At 34.2% G+C, this 21,697-nt stretch overlaps 1 pseudogene; it reads left to right on the top strand.

The window, feature by feature from the left end:
* Positions 1-48: 48 nt before the first annotated feature.
* Positions 49-8,192, top strand: LOC112837793 (golgin subfamily A member 7 pseudogene; annotated as a pseudogene).
* The last annotated feature ends 13,505 nt before the right edge of the window (positions 8,193-21,697 follow it).

Here is a 21,697-nt window from a genome sequence, read left to right as displayed (position 1 = left end):
TTAAACATTTTGCATTGAAACTATCATGGATAAAAATTCAAAATTCATATGAAGTTTAAAGCTTGTACCCCAGATTTTGCCAAATCTTTGAGTTTGGGATGGGTATCTTTAGGCAAAGTTCCTAAATTTACCCTAGGAGAAAGGTGAGTTTTCTCTGCTGATAGGGATATTACCCAGCAAGCATTTGAGGGTCTGTTCTATCTACCTGTTTATGTTTGAGGAAGGGCAGGTTGGCTTTTAAAAAATGTTCTCTTAATATTTACTTGTCAGTTTTTAAATACAGAATCACACTTTAATATATAGACATCTAAAGACCTAGTGAAGCAATGCAAAAGGCAAAAAAAAAAATTGATTTTCAATAGGGGAGATCTTGTTTCTCAGAAGGCATCAAGGGAATACTGATCGTTAACTGGAAATATGTGATGGATTTTAGTAAATTTCTAACAATCATTTAATTATATAAATGAAACAATATTCATTTGTCAAATGGGACTAAGCACTCAATATATAATTTCTTGATTAACAGCTCTGATTTACAAACAAAATGACATGTACTTGTACATGTCCTTAGAAATGGAATTATGTGGTGAGAAGATAAAAATTTAGGATCCAAGACCAGTTGGGTTTGAGTCCAAGCCTTGAACTTGGTAGATGTGGACCTTGTGCAAGCTTCTCATTCCCATTGATTCTCAATATCTAAAGCTGGTAAAGTGTGAATATCTCCTTACAATATTGTATTGAGGAGAAGAAATGATCTAATGAGTGCATTATTAGCCTAGCATAGTGCCTGGTTCATAGTTAAATTTCAGTAAAAGTCTGATTTTTCTCATTCATGGATGACTTATAATGTCTCTATGGGAGAAAAATAAATATCATTTCATATTTCACATCATTCATCACTTGCTTTAATATAATGACCAACATAAAGCCTGGGCCCATATTTCCTAAACTATTCTAAGCAGCACAATTTCCCAAAAGCTGTTCACAGGTGTTTTGAGGGACTTACTTTTTTTATTGTTTACTGATTGGTTGATTTTTTTTTTTTTTTTTTTTTGGTGAGGGGCTTACTTGATCAGATAATTTCACAAAATACTGAATAATATATACCTCCGTTTTAGACAGCCCTACACATATTAGTGTATCATAGGCTTTAAAATGTCCTGAAGTGGGGCACCTGGGTGGCTCAGTAGTTAAGCATTTGCCTTCGGCTCATGTCATGATCCTAGGGTCCTGGGATCGAGCCCCACCTCAGGGTCCCTGCTCAGCGGGAAGCCTGCTTCTCCCTCTCCCACTCCCCCTGCTTGTGTTCCCTTTCCCTCTGTGTCAAATAAATAAAATCTTAAAAATAAAATAAAATAAAATGTCCTGAAGTTAAAAAAATCATAAAATTGTTCAATTTGATATGATTATGCATATTATTTTAAGAAAGCCTATTGCAGTAGTAATGGTAGTCCTTTCTCCCACCTTGGGGCAAAGTATGAAAACATGCTTCATGTGAATTGAGCTTGGGGAGGACTTGCAAGTGTGTGGTTAAATCTGGAGAAGAAGGAGAATTATATTGTGAGAAGAAATAAAGAGCAAATTGAAACAGGCCAACAACTTTCTACCTGGAAATAAGTACTATGAAATATTTATTATACTAGTTTCTACATTGCATAACAAATTACCACAGCCTTGGCAGCTTAAAATCAAACACATTTATTATCTCATAGGTTCTATTAGGAATCTGGATATGGCTTAGCTGGGTTCTCTGATTAGAGTATCACACAGTGACAGTGAAGGAACTGACCAGTTCTGGGTTCTCCTCTGAAGCTTGACCAGGGAAGGGTCCGCTTCTTAGCTTCCCACGGGTGCTGGCCGAATTCATTTCCTTGCAGCTGTAAGATTAGAACCCAAGTCTTCCTCCTTCAATCTATTTGAAGATTCCAGCTTCCAGCTATTTTCCTCTTTTCCTCTGTCATTATCTTCTGAATTACCCTCATGTCTTTTTTTATGGCTTGATCCCAATCTCTCTTGTTCCTCTTTTATTATATACTTGTCATTTTTGAGGAGTACATAAATCTCCAGCTACCAGAGACCTTGCATATCCGAAAAGGACTTTATTCTACCCTTCGACTGTATTTTACTCATTTGCTAATATCCATTTGTTTGTTACTCTCTGGAAGCTTCTAGGTCTGTAAACCAGTGCCCTGAGGCTTACTCCTGTTTGTTCTACCAGGCATTAAAGACTTAAATATTTTGTCATTCAGTTCTGGGAAAATTCTTTTTCTTTTTTTAGGATTTTATTTATTTATTTGACAGAGAGATAGAGAGAGAGTACAAGTAGGCAGAGAGGCAGGCAGAGGGAGAGGGAGAAGCAGACACTCCACTGAGCAGGGACCCCAACGTGGGGCTCGATCCCAGGACCCTGGGACATGACCTGAGCCAAAGGCAGCCGTTTAACTGACTGAGCCACCCAGGCGCCCCTGGGAAATTTCTAATATTAGTAATTTTATCTTTTTTTTCTCTCAATGTTTATTGTCTTTTTGGCTGGGACTTGTATTATTTGAATGTTGAGCTTCTTAGTCTAATCACTTACTAAAATAGATATGAATATACACACACACATTCCTTTGCTATGTTCCATCTTTTTATCTTTTGATTTTTTATTTTGTTTTCCGGAGAATTTCCTTAACTTTATCTTCCAGTGCTTGTATTGATTTTGTTCAGTTTATGTTATCATCTCTCACAGGATATATTTTTTTGAGATTTTATTTTTCAGAGAGAGAGAGAGCACAAGCAGGGAGAGAGGCAGGCAGAGGGAGAAGCAAGCTTCCCGCTGAGCAAGGAGCCTGATGCAGGACTGGATCCCAGGACACTGGGATCATGACCTGAGCCAAAAGCAGACTCTTAACCAACTGGGCTGCCCAGATGTCCCTCTCTCACAGGTTATTAATTATATTTCTAGGCAAAGAAAATTCTTCTACTCCCTTATTAGTTCTTTTTCCTCTGTGTTTTCTTTTCATTCTCAGTTTTGATGTATTGTTTTCTCCATCCATTTCATTTAAGAATCTACCTTCAAATATCTGATAATCTGCATATTTATATATACATACATATATGAGTATTGAGTGTATAAATATCATATATGTGTACATATGTGTGTATATATGTATATACAGAGAAAGAGCAAAAGTGTAATGAAGAATAACAAAAAATAGGCAAATATGCAAATCAAATGGTACAGTTCACAATATTTTCACAGACAGAGCAAATTTAATGTAGCCAATACTCAGATTGAGAAATAGAACTTTACCAGGACCCTTGAAATCCTCCTCATCTTTATATAAATAGGATCATACAATATTTACATTTTCTGTGTTTGGCTTCTTTTGTTGAACACTTTATTAGTTCCATTCGTACTCATGCATATAATTCTAGTATGCTTCTTCTCCTTGCTATAGTAATGTATAAATATACTATCATTATTTTATCTGTTTAGTCAATGACTGGAGTATAGGTAGATTCCATTTAGGGGCTAATACAAATAGTGCTGTTATCTAAATATTTTTGTAAATGCCTTTTTGTGCACAGATGCACATGTTTTTGTTGGTATACTAGGACTAGTTTTGCTGGGTCATGTGATATACATACTGCCAGTTATTCAAAGTAGTTTCAACAATTTAAACTCGATCATTAATGTATGAGAGTCATTTTTGGTCCATATCCTTGCCAAAACTTGTTAATTCTAACTTGGCTTACAACCACACTGTAAACTCCATAAGGTACAAGCCTATGATGTAAATAGAAGTTGGGCTAAGCGTTAACCTTGTGTTCTGAACTAAGAATAGGATAGCATGTGGAAATCATACAGTTTATTATAATAGAGCTTCTTTCATTTATTGGTCTCAGGAAAGCATTCCTACTTCCCTATGTGCTTTGTGTCTCCAAAGGCAGAGTCCCTCTACTGCAATAACTTCAAAAAAATAAATCGCTATTCTTCTCTTATGGGAGACAAGTGTTCTAATAGCAATTTGTATTTGAAGGAAAAAGATCTGGGTTTCTAAAGGCTACCTACACAGGACTTTCAACAAGTAATTATAATTTCAACCTCCACCATTCCATTCCAACTTTTAATGTTCCTGATTGTTCTAATTTTGTAAACCTTCCAGAGTTTCAGAGGTAAATGTGGGGGTTTGGGTTTTTTTTTTTATTTTGTTTGTTTGTTTTCTTCTTGCAGCAATTAATTTCAGCCTTTTCCATGAGATAAGAAAATGAATTCACTTTTTTTTTAATCTATATAATTATGTTGTTCTCTCTCCATACTTGTCTCTTTCTTCTTTTGTGTTGTCTTTGTAGATTCATGCCTTGCTTTAAGTTTGTTTTCCGTTGTTGTGGTAGTGGTGGTAATGATTTGCTTTGTTTGTTCGTATTTTGTAATTTAACTGAGGCTTAAAGGGGAAAGGAGCGATCTCCATTATGCTTTGTGATCATATTTTCATAAGAAAGAAAGTTGTCATTTTTAATCCATATTTAGATATCCATACAGGATATATAAATAATTATATTAATTAATAACAGACATTTCTTATTATCCCATTACGTACATTTTTATTAGTTAGATGCTGATTGAAATAAATATCACAGTTTGAATTATAGTTTTCCTTTCCATCTACAAGTCACTTTAATATAACATTATGTTAATATATCAACTTATTAATAATTTAAATTGCATTATATGTAATTTTCGGTACAAGTTGCAGAATACTCCCCTGAAGGTATAAGAAAACCTTTACCTTTTCTTTTTATATTAAGATGCCCAGAACATCTTTAGTTACCATTTTCCTGCATGAAAACATACAAATCTTTCTATTTTAAGTTAATTCTTCAAATACTCTCCAGGAATAAATTTTATTATGCAAAAAATTTTCAAAACATTATAATGTAAATTGACAATTATTTTGATGACTGTGATATTATAGAAAGATACTTAATATAATACATTAAAATAAATTATTATTTTTTAAAGATTTTGTGTATTTATTTGACAGAGAGAGAGATAGCGAGAGCAGGAACACAAGCAGGGGGAGTGGAAGAGGGAGAAGCAGGCTTCCCGCGGAGCAGGGAGCCCAATGCGGGGCTTGATCCCAGGACCCTGGGATCATGGCCTGAGCCGAAGGCAGACGCTTAATGACTGAGTCACCCAGGAGCCCTAAAATAAATTATTTTAATGAAGAACTAACTCCAAAGATGCATGTAAAAAATGTTAAATATTTCACATCAGAAAGATTTATTTGGGGACCTCTCCTCTTATCTGCATAATTAACATAAGTTTTATTTATAAATGGAATGAGAGTGAAGGGCAAGTTAGAGATATGATTCTATTTCTTATATACATTATTCTAATATTTACTTTGAAGCCATTTCAAAGCACTCCATACCTCACATGAAGTATAAAACTTTTTTTAAATGACTACTTAAAATCTCTTTTGAGACACTACATATGCTCCTCTGTGACCAAATGAAAGTAGCATCATCATACATTCATATGTAACAGATTTTTTTCACTCAGACTAATTACTTGTATATATCAATTTTATAATTATGGGTATTCATTATAGTTGTTTATTTTATGCATTGTGTATATTTATTATGGCAATTTTCCTTGCTTTTCCAGAAGTATTATAATGTAATTGATGACAAGGTAGGATAGCTAAATCCTAAAGTTAGAATAAATATGGCATAAAAGGAAGATCACATGGCTGAGTGAGGTGTCCTTGAATCTATTCTCAGATTCTCCATGTTTTCCTTTTCTTTTTTTTTTTTAAAGATTTGTTTTATTTATTTGAGAGAAAGAGAGAGAGAGAGGGAGAGCAGAGTGGGGAGGGGCAGAGGGAGAGGGAGGAGAGACACTTAAGCCGACTCCGCGCTAAGCCCAGAGCTCACTGTGGGCTTATAATCTCATGACCCTGAGATCACCACCTGAGCCAAAACCAAGAGTCGGTAGTCTAACTGACTGTGACACCCAGGTGTCCCCTTCATGTTTCCATGTGTCATAAACTATTAGTTAAAATCATCTTCCCTCTCCCCACCTCCCAGCCACGAAGAGTCAGTTAGCATGAACCTTGGGTTCCATAGGTCTAAATAATGTGACCATTTTGAACATAGCTACAACAGAAGGTACCTGCTCAGGACATATTCTTTTTAAAACTTTAATCTGCAACAAGTGTGGAGAGGAATGGAGACAAAAAAGACAGCAGATGAGATATATATATAATTGTCATTTAAAACAGGTTGTGGGGCATCTGGGTGGCTCAGTTTGTTAAGCTTCTGCCTTTGGCTCAGGTCATGATCTCAGGGTTGTGGGATTGAGTCCTGCATTGGGCTCCCTGCCCAGCGGGAAGTCTACTTCTCCCTCTCCCTCTCCCTCTGCCCCCTGTTCATGCTCTCTCTCTTGCTCCTTCTATCTCAAATAAATAAACAAAATCTTAAAAAAAAAGAAGAAAAGAAATAAAACACAGATTGTTAACTAGGATGATTGCAAGGAACATGGTGGGAAAGAAGAAATAGAAAAAAAATAGACATCATGAAGGAAGTATCAACATATTTGCTTAACCACTTAAAAGAGTAACAGTTATACATCAGGTCATCTTTTGCCCATGTGATTTACAGGTTAAGCATGAGTAAATGGTATTTGTCATATTTATTTCTGCAGTAATTTAAGCTACCCTTAAGAGTTTATCATCTTAAAATATTTGTAGTAAGTTCCGAGCTTGTATATTCTAGCTGGCAATGTTTGCTGTAATACTTCCAAATCAATTTTTAGAGTCATTTTTCTTGTTTTTAGAAGGAGCACTAAACTAGAATACCTCATTATTGGTGGCTTTTGAATACTGTGTCAGGTTTAGCAGACCCTAATGATTTCTAATCAATGTAAAGTATTAGTCAAACAAAATATTGCTATTATAAAGAAATCTACATAAATTTCTCTTTCAAGTTTAGCATTTGGAAACAATGTATGCTTACTTTCTTTGACAACTGTGTGCCTTTGGGCCTGTCATCTGAATTTTCATAGGCTTAGGTTTTTCCCCTGGAAAATGGAAATAGCAATAAATTACTTCCTAGAACTGTTGTGTTCATTGTATAAGAGAATCTATTTAAAGTATTCAACCCATCATCCTGGCACATAGTGAAAGCTTATTAATTACATGCATGGCTCTGGGCGCCTGGGTGGCTCAGTCCGTTAAGACACTGCCTTTGGCTTCTGTCATGATCCCAGGGTCCTGGGATCGAGCCCAACATCCGGCTCCCTGCTCTTGAGGAAGCCTGCTTCTCCCTCTGCCTCCCGTTCCCCCTGCTTCTACTCTGTCTCTCTGTCAAATAAATAAATAAAATCTTTAAAAGAATTATTAAAAAAATTCACATACATGGCTCATTACTATTGATAATCTCTATATACTCTATAACATTTCAAAAAATGTTTTTCACAGAATATTGACATAAGTCACAGAATGTGATTTAAAAGACTTCCATAGTCAAATACTTTTGATTTGAATAAAATTAAACAAAATTAAAAAAAAAACATGAGGATTTCTAGAATCACTAATAGGCTTATGGTATCAAGGTCTTCATGGAAGGCTGAGCAACTGCAGCTGGAAGGCAGAGGAGGTGGTGTGCCCGTCCTGCTCTCGCCCCGAGGCCGCATCAGGCGCCAGTGTCCAGGAAGGTGTTCATTCAGCCAAGACTAAAGCAGTGGCACATCGTGCCAGTTCCAGAGCAAGTTCTTGGGAGAGCTGGGGAACTGGATTGATAGGCAGCAGTTTGAAGAAACAGTTCGAACTCTAAATAACTTTTATGCAGAAGCAGAGAAACTTGGGGGCCAATCCTATCTCAAAGGCTGTTTGGCTTGTTTAACAGCATATGCCATCTTCTTACACATGGAAACTCATTATGAGAAGGTTCTGAAGAAAGTGTCCAAATGCATTCAAGAGCAGAATGAGAAGATATATGCTCCCCAAGGCCTCTTCCTGACAGATCCCACTGAGAGAGGACTGTTTAGATAGAAATCACCATTTATGAAGACAGAGGCATGAGCAGTGGAAGATAAACCATAGAATTAAAGATCCCACCTCCAGGTGGGACCCTCATCTATCCACTGGCCCATCGCAGAGTGTCCCCTACCAACTCTCCAGAGCATCATCCCTTTGTATCTGCTGCCAAATCTATGGTGCCATTTACTCCAGGACCGACTTTCTAAACTTCCACACCTGGAGTGACCTCTAGTCACTCAGCATCCACTTTGTGTTTCCAAATTGTGTAGGACTCTGTAATCTTTTGAGTCGTTTCTGAGAAAACACAATGAAGCATTTCACTTTTTTTATTCAAAGCCATTAATAAAATAGGCCATTGGTTAGTCCAACACAAAGTTTCTTTCTTATCTGCCACCAGGACCAGTGGTTCTCTCCATTCCTTGGGCCAGCTTCCCAGGTGGCTCTCGACTTCAAGTCATACCTTAACCAGTGTTCAGTCTTATTTCCCCCAAGTTCATAAAATACTTTTCTCCGGGATTTTGATGAAAGATAAGCTGTGTCTGTGGTTTTGCTAATGCATCTCCCAGATTTCAAAGAACTACCAGTTTTGCCATGACTAAAATCTTAAATGTCTGTTTCTCCTGTTCAGTTTCTCAAACTGGAACTCATTGGAAAAATAATGTATAATGTTATTGTTTTATGATAGTAATTATTCCTAATTAAAGCAGTATTTAATGCAATTTCAAGTTATTTTTCTTTGGAGAATTTTGTTATTTTTGCATTACCTTAAATGTTGGGAAAATGTAGTGTGTGTTGCATGCTCCTTACAAAAATAATAAGCACAGTAAAGTGGATCCTAAACCATCAAACACATAAATGTCCTGCTGAATCCCTGAATGTGTAATAAGTGAGTATAATAAATATTTTAATTATAGTTTTTTATAAATATAACTTATGAGAAAAAATTTTGATAGGAATAATACTGTAGATTGCTAATTTTTAACTGTCCCTACTGGCAAACCTTATGAATCATAGACTTTCTTCACATAGAGTATTCAGTGCACAGAAATCTTATGATTGGTTCAAGTACAGTAAGTTAAGTGATTTCCAAGTAAAACTTTTGTCTGAGTCAGTGTTCCTAGTTATTTTGGCTGAATGTTCTTAGTATCAGGGTTTCTTATGCCCTTCTTTAATCTTTGGTGTTTGAGAGCACTGTTTTTGTGAAAGTTCAGAAATATATTAGGAAAGAATAAAACAGTTAAAAGTTTTACTTTCAAAGATACTGTAGGTGCTAATACTGTATTTAATCTTTCAGATTTAGTTTCTTTTATGGATCTGTTAGTTATTCAGTAAATCCCATCGGTCTGTGTAATATTTTAATTGGATAAATTCCTCTGTTACTTTAGAGCTTGTAATAGTGTATCTGTCTGCCTTTTAAGCCTGTTGCAATAACTTTGCTGAAATAATAACATATTAGTAAAACTTTTCTTAAATAGCAAGGACAACAAAAAATCATCATGGAGGGATTTTTACTTGCAGTATTTCCTAAGTTTATCTGACTACTTAGCATTGGTGGAGGAGAAGGAGGGTATATGGGGGGACTTGCATTCCATGGTTTCATATTTCAAAAGATGCTGCTTCATAGTCACTGTCCTTAACTTCAGTCCTAGTGTACATATATTTCCAAGTACAGGTTTAATGAAATGTGACTTCAACTCATAATTCCTAATCGACTACCTATTTAATTCATCATATGGATTTAAGCCACATTAAGTTAATTTTATAAATACCATTTTTAGACATTTGGTCTATTTATATAAAAATTGACATTATTTCTCTCTTGATAAATTTAGTTCACAGATTATTTTCATCATTTTTAAAATGTAAGTATTATTTTAAGACAGTTGAAATAGAGACAATATATTAATACATAGAAAATTCTGATTCCCAATTAGAATTATATATTGAAAATTTTTATAAGGAATAACATTAAAAGGATGTGATTGTTCATTTTAAGAACCATATTTATTTACTAAATGCCTTACTTGATCATATGAACAGCACTTTTAACTTTTCAGCCTTATTTCAAACCTCAAAAACTATTTTTTATAGGAGCACTGAGAGAACTGCAATGAAATCACACCATTAAAACCAAGACCCGATAATAAATTCTGAAGTGTTTAATTTGTCAAGTAAAAGCAGCCATTTAACCTATAAAAACATAACTAAACAAAGATAACTTAGTTGTGAAGAAGTTTCTTGGGGGCAGGAAAGTGATTATGATGTTAAGTCAGCATTTCAAATATAAATGATTTATGGGACTCTTCCACAAAACAATAAAATATAAGTCATCCTCAAGAAAAATGTGCAATTTTTAAAATGTTAATATAGAGCCTTGTACTTAGTCCAAAAATTCTTCCCTAGGGTGAGTTTTTTTTTTTTTTTTCCATACCAGGTTGGTGCTTGAAAAAAGAAGGGAAAAAAAGTAAAAGCTAACTGGTTTTGATCACATATTCTCCATGTGTCCTTGACATTTTACTAATCTCTAAAAATTTTAAAGATTTTATTTATTTATTAGAGATCGAGTGAGAGAGAAACAGCATGAGAGGGGAGAGAGTCAGAGGGAGAAGCAGGCTCCCCACTGAGCTGGGAGCCCGATGTGGGACTCGATCCCAGGAATCTGGGATCATGACCTGAGCCGAAGGCAGTCGCCCAACCAACTGAGCCACCCAGGCACCCCTAATCTCTAAAAATTTTAGTTTCTGATTTTTAAATCCAGGAGGACTAATAGCATGTATCCCAGAGGGTGTTTAGGAGGTTTAAATGAGATAATCTAGGAAAATGCCTATAAAAAATCCTCCTATTATGTTCCTTAAAAAATGTTCTCCGGGAAAAGATTGGGCATATACATTTCAGTTTCAAATTAATTTTAATTGTTTATACTTTGACTTAAAAATTGTGTTTATGAAGAGAGATCAGTTTTTTTTTTTTTAAAAGGAATTGAATAACTGTTTATGTTAGTGAAGATTAAACTTAGATTTTTTGGTTTTTGGCCAGATATCAGATTTTGTTTGAAATTAGGAAGTTGTAAACCAAAAAGAAAGTTTTATTTATTTTAACTGTGAAATTTTTAGAAGACTATATTCAAGTATTTTTACTGAGCTAATTTTTTTTCATGTATAGATTTAACTGTTATAGAGTGAAGAGAATTTAGCATTCATGTCAAAGAGAGTACTTGATTAAGTTGAAGCTAGAAAGTTTAATTTAAAAAACAATCATTCTCATCTTATATTTTCCATTTTTGGTTGAATATATTCAATACCTATACTGCTTATTCATGTTTATTATAATTTTTTAATTTAAAAAATAATATAAGCAATGTCACTAAGTGAAACAAAAAAAATTTAATAAAAATTAACTGTAGGGGTACCTGGGTAGCTCAGGTTATGGTTGGTTAAGCATCTGCCTTCGGCTAAGGTTATGATCCGAGGGTCCTGCAATTGAGCCCACCCCGCCACCCCTGCTCATGCTTTCCCTCTCTCTCTCTCTCTCTCTCTCAAATAAATAAATAGTCTTTGGGAAAAAAATAAATAAAAATTAACTGTAAATAGTTTGTTTTTGTTTTTTAAGATTTCATTTATTTGTCAGAGAGAGAGCACAAGCAAGGGGAGCAGCAGGCTCCCCGCTGAGCAAGGAGCCATATGCAGGACTTGATCCCAGGACCCTAGGATCATGACCTGAGCTGAAGGCAGACGCTTAACCAACTGAGCCACCCAGATGTCCCTAACTGTAAATGTTTAAATAAGTATATACAGTATCAATAATTGATATTTTTCAAAAGAGAAAATTATGTGAATTTTCCATACTAACAATACCATGGTTATGCTGATGGCATATTTATTTAAAGTGAATTTAGTTAGCTAACACTTTACTTTTGAATTGTGTAATACCTTTCTATTTCAGTTAGCTGGCAAGCTGATCATAAAGGAATCTAGTAATTGTTTTTGTTTTTGTTTTTTTCCAATACAAAGGATTATTCTGAAAGCCCATTTTTTAAAAAGTCAGCATTTTTCAGTATTTGAAATTTTCTATAAAGAAGAGAAGAGTATATTTTAATATGTTGACAGATTGCATCATCGATTTTTTACTTGTGTTCTTCCTTTTTTTTAGGTAACTTGAGGCAACTATAATTTTAATGCAATTTTTTCCTAAAATGTTGGTATTTTAATAATTGCTTTTTTCAAATTGTACTCCAAATGCTTTCTACTATAGCCATTCACACCTGTGTCATTTAGTGGAGGGAGACCGATATCATGTATATTAGGCTTTTATGTGTATGTCCAAAATTCAAAAGATCATCTAGGTCTTTTAGATCTCTATTTAGTGAAGCAGGAACATTTTCCTTGTCAGAAACAAGCATGTTTTTATAACCACGTTTCTTTGAAGCCACAAAATATCCCAGGGAGAAACAACTTACATAATTCAGTTATAATGTCACGTCTCTTTTATTCAATCATAATATAATGTGATTCAAAACTTACTTTCAATATCAGATCCATGGTTTCCTTTAGTAATTAGATATGTTAGAGAACTGAAGATGTTTACTAATTTTAATAGGCTGAAAGTGTTAAAAGTTTTCATTGCCTATTGCTTTTTAAAATCTGTATTTTTAAATTCTTCAGTATAATCTATAATGAATCTCTGACTCAGAAGCAAAAACAAATAAAAGGTCAATATCGCCATTTGCCCTTAAGCAACGGCCAGTTCCTCAATAAGCAATGGATAAATAAAACATGTGTACCCAGAATACTGTCGTTCAGATGAGATCTTTGTGGATGTGAAGCAATGTATAGAAATACAAAATTTAATTCATTGAAAATCTTGTGCCTTAAAAAATCTGTCTTTGAGGCTGTCATCATGAACAGTCTGGTTCAAATTCTTCGCACATTTGGAAATCTCTTAGAAATTAAGATCTGAACCCTCAAAGAAGCCTACATGTTCAGCACTCCTGAGCCTCCTTTAAAAAAAACAGTTCGGGAGTGCCTGGAAGTACACATGACTCCTGATTTCTGGGTTGTGAGTTTGAGCCCCACACTGGGTGTAGAGATTCCCTAAGTAAGTAAAACTTAAAAAAAAAAAAAGTCAATTCATATTTCTATACTGTGTGTGTATGAAAGAGAGAAAAAGAGAGAGGGTGGAAGGGAGAGGAGAGTCTCTATTCTCTCTTCTTGTAACTACTCTTTTTTCCCCCAGTACTCTTTCTCTGTTTGAGAAACTTGTACTTATCTTTCACAGCTCATTTCTAACGTTACTTCCTTCTGGAGCTCCTTTCTCACCTTCTTCATGGATATTTAGTTTCCTGCCATAGTTTCCTTTGCATGTTGTTGGAACGACTGTATCACTTAGCACACTGAATAGTAACGATGTTTTATGGGCCTATTTTCCACTCATGCTCCCAAAGTGTGCTTGCACTGGAAATATGGATTATGTTTTGCACTTTACTTTCATATGCATGCCATTTAGTATAGGGCCCAATGCACAATTTGTACTCAAACTATATTTGCTGCAGAAGAAAGCAAGTATTCATAGATTCTGTGATGCTAAGTTTATACTAGTTTTATTTTAAGTGGAATCCTTCAAAGGGAATGTTTTCCAACCAGTTTGGTGATATTCCCCACATTTTTTTGTTTTGTTTTGTTTTATTGAAGACCTGCAGAAAAGGTCAACTGCAATGAAAATTGGGTCTTGTTCCCAACAGCATCAGAAATCAAACTCTTTACTTTCTGAGAGTAAATGGGGCCAAGAAGAATTCTTAATGAGCATGTTAACTAATATACAACTCAAAGGAGAAAAGGAAGTATAAATATGCCAAATATTTATATATCACAATTTTTAACAAAATAGTAGACAATGGATGTAACCACATTAATTCATAAATATGAATACTTTGGAGGAATAAATGCTACGTAGTGTTAATTAAATGGTAATGAACATTTAAAGAATGCCTCATGTTTGTGAGTATATACTACTTTTCTTCTCAAGGTCCTTTACACTCAGCCACTTGTATGACCTTTCATCCAAATATACTAACATGTAGCATCAGACTTGATCACTGTCAATGCTCCATTATCCTCTGTAATCTCATAGAGCAATATATCATTCATCACATTCCTAAATAATTCCCACCTTGAGGGGCACATGTATGGCTCAGTCGGTTAAGCATCTGCCTTCAGCTCAGGTCATGATCTCAGGGTCCTGGGATTGAGCCCCACATCAGGCTCCTTGCTCAGTGGGGAGTCTGCTTCTCCTTCTGCCTGCCGCTCCCCCAACTCGTGCTCACACACTCTCTCTCTCTCATAAATAAATAAAATCTTAAAAAAAAAAAAAAGAATTCCCACCTGGATATTGTCAGGGAGCAAGAATTCCTGTCACCTTCACAACCTTCTAGCCAGACTAAGAATCAGATTGACATGAGACAGATTAACAGGAGAAAATCAAGTTTAATTGCATATGCACGGGGAACCCACACAGACATTCCAAAGATAGTCAAAGCAAAATGAGGTACATATGTCATCCTGAACTAAGGAAAGGGGGTAATGGTCTGGGACTTCAAAGGAAGGAATTCAATCCTCAGGAAGAATGAAAACATTTGCAAACAAATGTTTGTTGGGTCACTCAGAAACAACGGGACAAAGACAGGAGTTCGATCAAACAGGCCTTGTTAGATTCCTCCCTGTCTAACATACATAGTTTATATCACAGTGTAGTTATCTGTGGTGATAGTTCTCTTCCTGGAGCAATCCTCTATCTAAATTATTTTTAGGCAGTCGACAGGGAGGTAAAGAGCCTTTCCCAAATTTGCTAGGTTTTGATTATTTGTTAACTCAAAAGAATCATGCCAGAGTCTTGGAGCAGCCTGCCATTTACCACCACCCCCCATATTAATTCTTAAGATGGATGGAGACTAGAAGAATCTGATAACAGCTGTACAATTTGGGATCAGCTTTAAATTTGGGTTTTTTTAAATTTGTTTCTTTCTTTTATTTGGTGTTGCTATACTGCTGTATAAATAACATTTGTGTTACTTCTAATACATGATAACTTCTCAGTCAAGTCAGTCACCTCTGTGACTCTAATCAAAAGAGAAATTAGATTTCTGTAATTGATGTATACAAATGTTCCCTCAATTCCGCCCCCCATTTACCCCCTGAAAAGTGAATGGCCTCAAATCCTTTTTTTCCCCCTCAAAATTTGAAACTGCCCTAAATTTTATGGATGGGCCAACAGCTTTATAATCACAATTCTACATGTGTAATATCTTCTGTCAGCAGAAATACAGCAGATAAGATCACAGTTCTTTTTAATTTTACTAGCTGCTTGTTTCTTGGTCCAGAGCTTCCTCAAGTTTGTATCATCAGCAAAGTAAATGTATTTACAATTGGTACATTCTAATATTAATTAAATTATAGAAAGCAGATCATTTAGCATAGGAAGCATGAACATTATTTAGTGTTTCTTTAGCCCAATATAATGTCTTATGGATTCAGCTTAATATTTATTTTATTGGATAATTTCATTCACTCCAAGAGACCTACTAGTGATAGTGCAATGTGGAATTTTAATTTAATTTTGTTGAATTAATCTCTAATATCAATCTAATGACACTTTATATATTTAATAATCCAATATTATGAGATATATTGTATATCACTATTAATGTGATAGTGATTTATTTTACATCTGTATTATGCTTTGAGATTTTGGAACAATTTTTACTCTAGAGCTTTCATGGGATTTACTTTAGTAAGTGAGTTAGTGAACAATATTTATCAAGGGCCCATTCTATAGAGCACTGTACTGAGTGAAAAAACAATGCTCAATAACATAGAAGTTCCAGAAATGAGTCAGTAGAATCAGGTAAGAATAGAAAAAAAAAAAAAATCAAGGAATAGTTTACTTTATTTGTTGAGTTTACAACCTGTGGAACAATGGGAAATACTTTAAGGATAAATGAAAATTATTTTCTCCATTTATAAAAAGCTACTAAATTATCTTCATCTTCCCTGTTTTTAAAAGAGCGTTTCTTTGGAGATAGTATGAATCTGAGTTTTTATTCCAAATTTTGGAATAGAAATAAATCTTTCTAGGGGTTTGTCTCCAATTTTTACAATGAAGAGACATATCCAAGGGATATCTAGATAATCTAGAGGTTATCTCAAATAAACTTAGGTTTGTAAAAACGTACTTTTGTAATTAACTCAGGGGTCTCACAGATTTACAGATTATTGTCACAAGGGGGAGCCCCTTTTGTTTGTCAAAAATAGGGAAATTACTATTCTTTCTCTGGCTTCTCTGTATAAAATGTGTGACGTTTTGCCCTAACTTTGTTGTCACTTTTACGCTAATTTATAGGCATGCAAATCTGTTAATACTAACCCAGTAATAAATTATGTTTTTTCGGCCTTTCATATTGGGCTAGAAGGGTCTTCTGTTAGCAGTACTGTTTTATTTATGTAGCATACACACTCACACACGTATGCACACGTACATTCCTTGGAGGACATAAAGAGAGATTCGGAGCAAATTTTAATCTAAATATTATGAAACTGCATGTGTATTTGTTAAAGTAACACAGATTCAGTGTACATTGATTTAAGTCTGCTGTTCCCAAATAGTGTCCCCAGAGATGAGGAAATAAAAAATTCCCATAGTCAAATTATTTGGGGGAAAACCACTTGTTTGCTTCCTTCTCTTTTAATTTTTATGATCTGTTTTAGCATATTATGCTTTTGCAATAAAAATACTTGTTCATTTTTATATTTATGATTATATGTACCTACTGACATTTTTTGAACATATCACTAATGTACCTCTACACATAACTTCCTTTGGAATACTTTTTGTGAAAAGTTGATCTTGCTATATTAAATGAAGGAAGACAGGTGACTACAGGGAAACTTTGGAGAGTTTGAATATTGAAAAGGTGTGATGATAGTAAATAGATGTGATAGGGAACTCCATGTGGACTCCGTGCTGAGCATGGAGGCTGCTTAGGATTCTCTCTCTCTCCCTCCACCCTTCCCCCATCCCTCGCCCCCCACTCATGCACACCTGCTCTCTTTCTTTCACTCTCTAAAAAAAAAAAGTAGGAGCCTATATATACAGTGGATATTATATTATATTTATTATATCATATCATATTATATCATATTATATTGTATAACAAAGAAACTTATCTGCAAGATAATCAAAATAACCAGTGAAGGAAAAAAGAAGAGGAAGATGCAAATTCAAAGGGGAAAAAAGTAATCAGAGTAAATTGTAAATTGATGAATGTAAAAGAAAAAGTAATAAAGGGGAATTTCAAATTTATCAGCACTGCTAGTGAAAAGGTGACCAGACACTCAAAAAGAGAAATTCTATAATTTTAAATAATAGTCATATATAATACATGTTATTAACAAGTCTATGTTAGCGGGGTATTATTTTTTCAATTATAGTCTAATTGAATATAATAATTGAGCAAAACTGGACTATGGACTCATGCATTTAATCTACAAGGAAGTAAAACATTTATTAAGAGATGTCGTTTTTAATTGTAGTAAGAACACTTAATTGGAGTACTGCACCCTTAGCAATTTTTTAAGTGAAAAATATAGTACATTCATTATACTGAACAATAGAGGCACAATATTGTGTAACATATCTTTAGATCTTAGTTATCTTATAAATCTGAAACTTTATACCCATTGAACAGTGACCTATAATTCCCCCCGTCCCACAACCATTACTCTACTTTCTGTTTGTATGGGTCTGACTACCTTAAAAACCTCATTTAAATAAAATCATGAAGTATTTGTCCTGCGACTGTCTTATCTTACCCTGACTTAGCGTTATGTCCTCCAGTTTCATTCATGTTTTCACATGTGGCAGGATTTCTTCATTTTTTAAAGCAGAAAATTTTTCCATTATATGTATATACTACATTTTTTATTCATCTATCAGTGAGTATTTCTATATTTAGCCATTGCACATAACACTGCAATGAACATGAGAATGTAGACACCTCTTTGAGAGTCTAATTTCAGCATTTTGGATATGTACCCCAAAGTGGGATTGCTGAATGCATGTTAGTTCTATTTTAAGCTTTTTTTTTTGAGGAGTACCCATACTGTTTTTGATAGCAGCTATGCCAGTTTTCACTCCTAAAAGCATATACTAGGATTTCAGTTTCTCCACATCCTTGCCAACATTGTTTCTTTTTTTTTATAGTAACCATCCTAATAAGTGCAAGGTAATATGTTTCTTCGTGGTTTTGATTTGCATTTCCCTGTTGATTAGTGATGTTGAGCATCTTTTCATATATCTATTTACCTGTTAACCATTTGTTTGTCTTCTTTGGAAAAGTATCTATTCGATTTCCTTTGCTCATTTATAAATAGGATTGTTTGAGACACAGAGATGGCCAACAGGCTCATAGAAAGATGATCAACATCACTAATCAGGGAAATGCAAATCAAAACCATAATGAGATAGGATCTTACGCTTGTCAGAATGGCCAAAATCAAAAATACAAGATATAATAAGTGTTGGTGAGAATGTGGGAGAAAAGAAACCCTTATACACTGTTGGTGAGAATGTAAATTGGTACTGTATAAAACATTATGGAGGTTCCTCAAAAAATTTTGGAATAATTTTTTATTATTCCAAATTTTTTATTATTCCGAAGCCGGCTGCCTTCGGCTCAGGTCATGATCCCAGGGTCCTGGGATCGAGTCCCGCATCGGGCTCCTTGCTCAGCAGGGAGCCTGCTTCTCCCTCTCCTTCTGCCTGCCTGCCGCTCCCCCGCTTGTGCTCTCTCTCTCTCTCACTATCGCCCTCTCTCTGTGTCAAATAAATAAATAAAATGTTAAAAAAAAAAGAAATATCATATGATCCAATTATTTCACTACTGGGTATTTGCCCAAAGGAAAAACAAACAAACAAACACCAATTCAAAAAGATATATGTACTTCTATGTTTATTGTAGCATTATTTAGAATAGGCAAGATATAGAAGCAACTCAAGTGTCCATCAATAGATGAATAAAATAAAGAATATGTGGTATACATATACATATATAAAGGAATATTACTCAACCATCCAGAAGGATGAGATCTTGCCATTTGTGACAACATGGAGGATCTAGAGGGTATTATGCTGAGTGAAATAAGTGAAAAAGTCAGAGAAGGACAAATACCATATTATTTCACTTCAATGTGAAATCTAAAAAATAAAACAAATGAATAAAGAAACAAGTAGAATCAGATCAGTAAATATAGAGAACAAAAGGTAGTTGCCACATGGAAGAGGTAGTAGGAGATGGGCAAATTGGGTGAAGGAGAGTAGGAGATACAGGCTTCCAGGTATGGAATGAATAAAAGTGAAGAGAAAAGATACAGCATAGGGGATAGGGTTAATGGTACTGTAAGAGCGTTGTATGGTGAAAAATGGTAGCTATAATGTGGTGAGCACAGCATAATGTATAGAGTTGTTGAATCACTATGTTGTACACCTGAAATGAAGATAATATTGTGTATCAACTGTAATAAAAATAATAAAGTACTTTTTAGAACCAAAAATAGTGTGGTTTATATTTTGCTATATTTAATGAACTTTTTATACATTTTAGATGAAAACTTTATAAGATATATGGTTTGCAATTTTTTCCCATTCTATACATTACAGTTTCACTCAGTTGATTATTTTCTTTGCTGCATAAAAGCTTTTTAGTTTAACATAGTCTTTCTATTTTTGATTTGGTTATTTGTACTTTTAGTGTCATGTACAAGAGACCATCACCAAGACCTATGTCAAGAAACTTGCCTATATTTTCTTCTTAGAGTCTTTAAGTGTATAATTCATTTTGAATTGATTTTTGTTTATGGTGTAAGATTAAGTTCTGCGTGTGGAATAGCATCTGTTAAAGAGACCATCATTTCCCCATTGTGGGTTTTTGCCCATTTGTTGAAGATCAATAGACTGTTTATACACAGGTTTATTTCTGGGCTTACATTCTGTTCCACTGGTCTTTATGTCTTCTTTAATTTTTTTTATTTTTTTGCCCGTATCATGTTGTTTTGGTTACTGTAGCTATTTACTATGTTTTGAAATCAGAAAGCATCATGCCTCTTCTTTCTCAAGTTTCTGGAGTCTTGTGGTTTCATATAAATTTTAGGATTGTTTATTTTTTTCATTCTCTGTAAAAAGTGTCATTGTGATTTTAGTAGGGATTACATTTAACTTCTTTATTTCTTCGGGAAGCTAAGATATTTTAACATTATTAAATCTTTCAATCTATGAACATGGGCTGTCTTTCCATTTATCTGTGTCCACTTAAATTCTGTCATTCATGTATTGTAGTTTTCAGTGTACAAGTCTTTTGCCTCTTTGGTTAAGTGTAATCCTAAGTATGTTATTCTTTTTGATGGCTACTGTAAATGAGGTGTTTTTTGTTAATTTTTTTTTCAAAAAGTTTGTAAAGTATATAAAATGTCATTGATTTTTGTATGTTGATTTTATATCCTGCAACTTTAATGAATTTGCTAGGTTTAGAATGAATTTATCTCAACATAATAAAGTCCATATATGAAAAACCCACAGCTAACATCATACTCAATGATAAAAATCTGATGATCTCTGTTGGCAGGTGATATGATATTATATATAAAGGCTCTAAAGACTACACACACACATACATACACACAGTTAGAACTGATAAAAGACTTCTTATTCTGAGTACTTTAATTCTTTGCATGCCTTATATAACACAAATAGGGAGGCAATCAGTATGATAACAAATTGGAATCATAAATCCCATTACAAACTGGGAGTGTGAATCAGTCAGTCCAAAGAACAGACAGGCCATAATTATGAGACTGGCTTCTATAATAAAAATGTCCAATTGTAAACATCTCTAAGGTTTCTATTATATTCACGGTTGCTTCCAAAACAAATGAAATGGAAGGTAGGTCAATACACGATTTTAGAAAAATTAAATAGAGAGTAGAAAATTGGAGAACATCAATATATTTAATTAAGTCATTTTTACCTTTTATTTTTTTAAAGTTTCACTGATTAAAAATAAGTAACATTTAACATGATTGTTTATGACAGATTATTTGCTTCTCAATATTACCCAAGAAATAATTTCCAAAATCAAATATATATGTACAAATATCTAAGAACAATTTGCAATTTAAATTGACATTTAATTTGTAGTCAGTATATTTTGCAAAAATACGTTGTATAAAAATGTAATTATTTAAAATACTTGAAATTCATATAAACATGTATTACTCTATTAAATATTAATATATATCTTTGTTTCATATGTTCTTAATAAATTTTTGCAAGTATGAAATTAAATATTAGTCAAAAATATGTGTTATTTGAATTCATCAAAGTAGGAGTATTACAGCACTTTTAGTGCTTTCAATCGGCCATTAAACATCAATAAACATTGAATGTTTTCACTGTACCTAGGTGGCTCAGTAAGGTTAAGCATTGGATTCTTGATTTCAGCTCAGGTCAGGACCTCAGGGTTGTGAGATTCCACCCAGTGTGGGGGTCTGGGCTGTGTGTGTGTGTGTGTGTGTGTGTGTGTGTACACACACGTATGCGTGTGCACGTGCTCTCTCTCTCCCCCT

The sequence above is a fragment of the Callorhinus ursinus genome, unplaced genomic scaffold, assembly GCF_003265705.2.
Source record: "Callorhinus ursinus isolate GAN/ISIS: 27379988/994484 unplaced genomic scaffold, GSC_fseal_2.0 scaffold22, whole genome shotgun sequence".
Classification (NCBI taxonomy): domain Eukaryota; kingdom Metazoa; phylum Chordata; class Mammalia; order Carnivora; family Otariidae; genus Callorhinus; species Callorhinus ursinus.
Note: the sequence above shows the minus strand (reverse complement) of the source record. Positions and strands in the feature narration are given on the sequence as shown.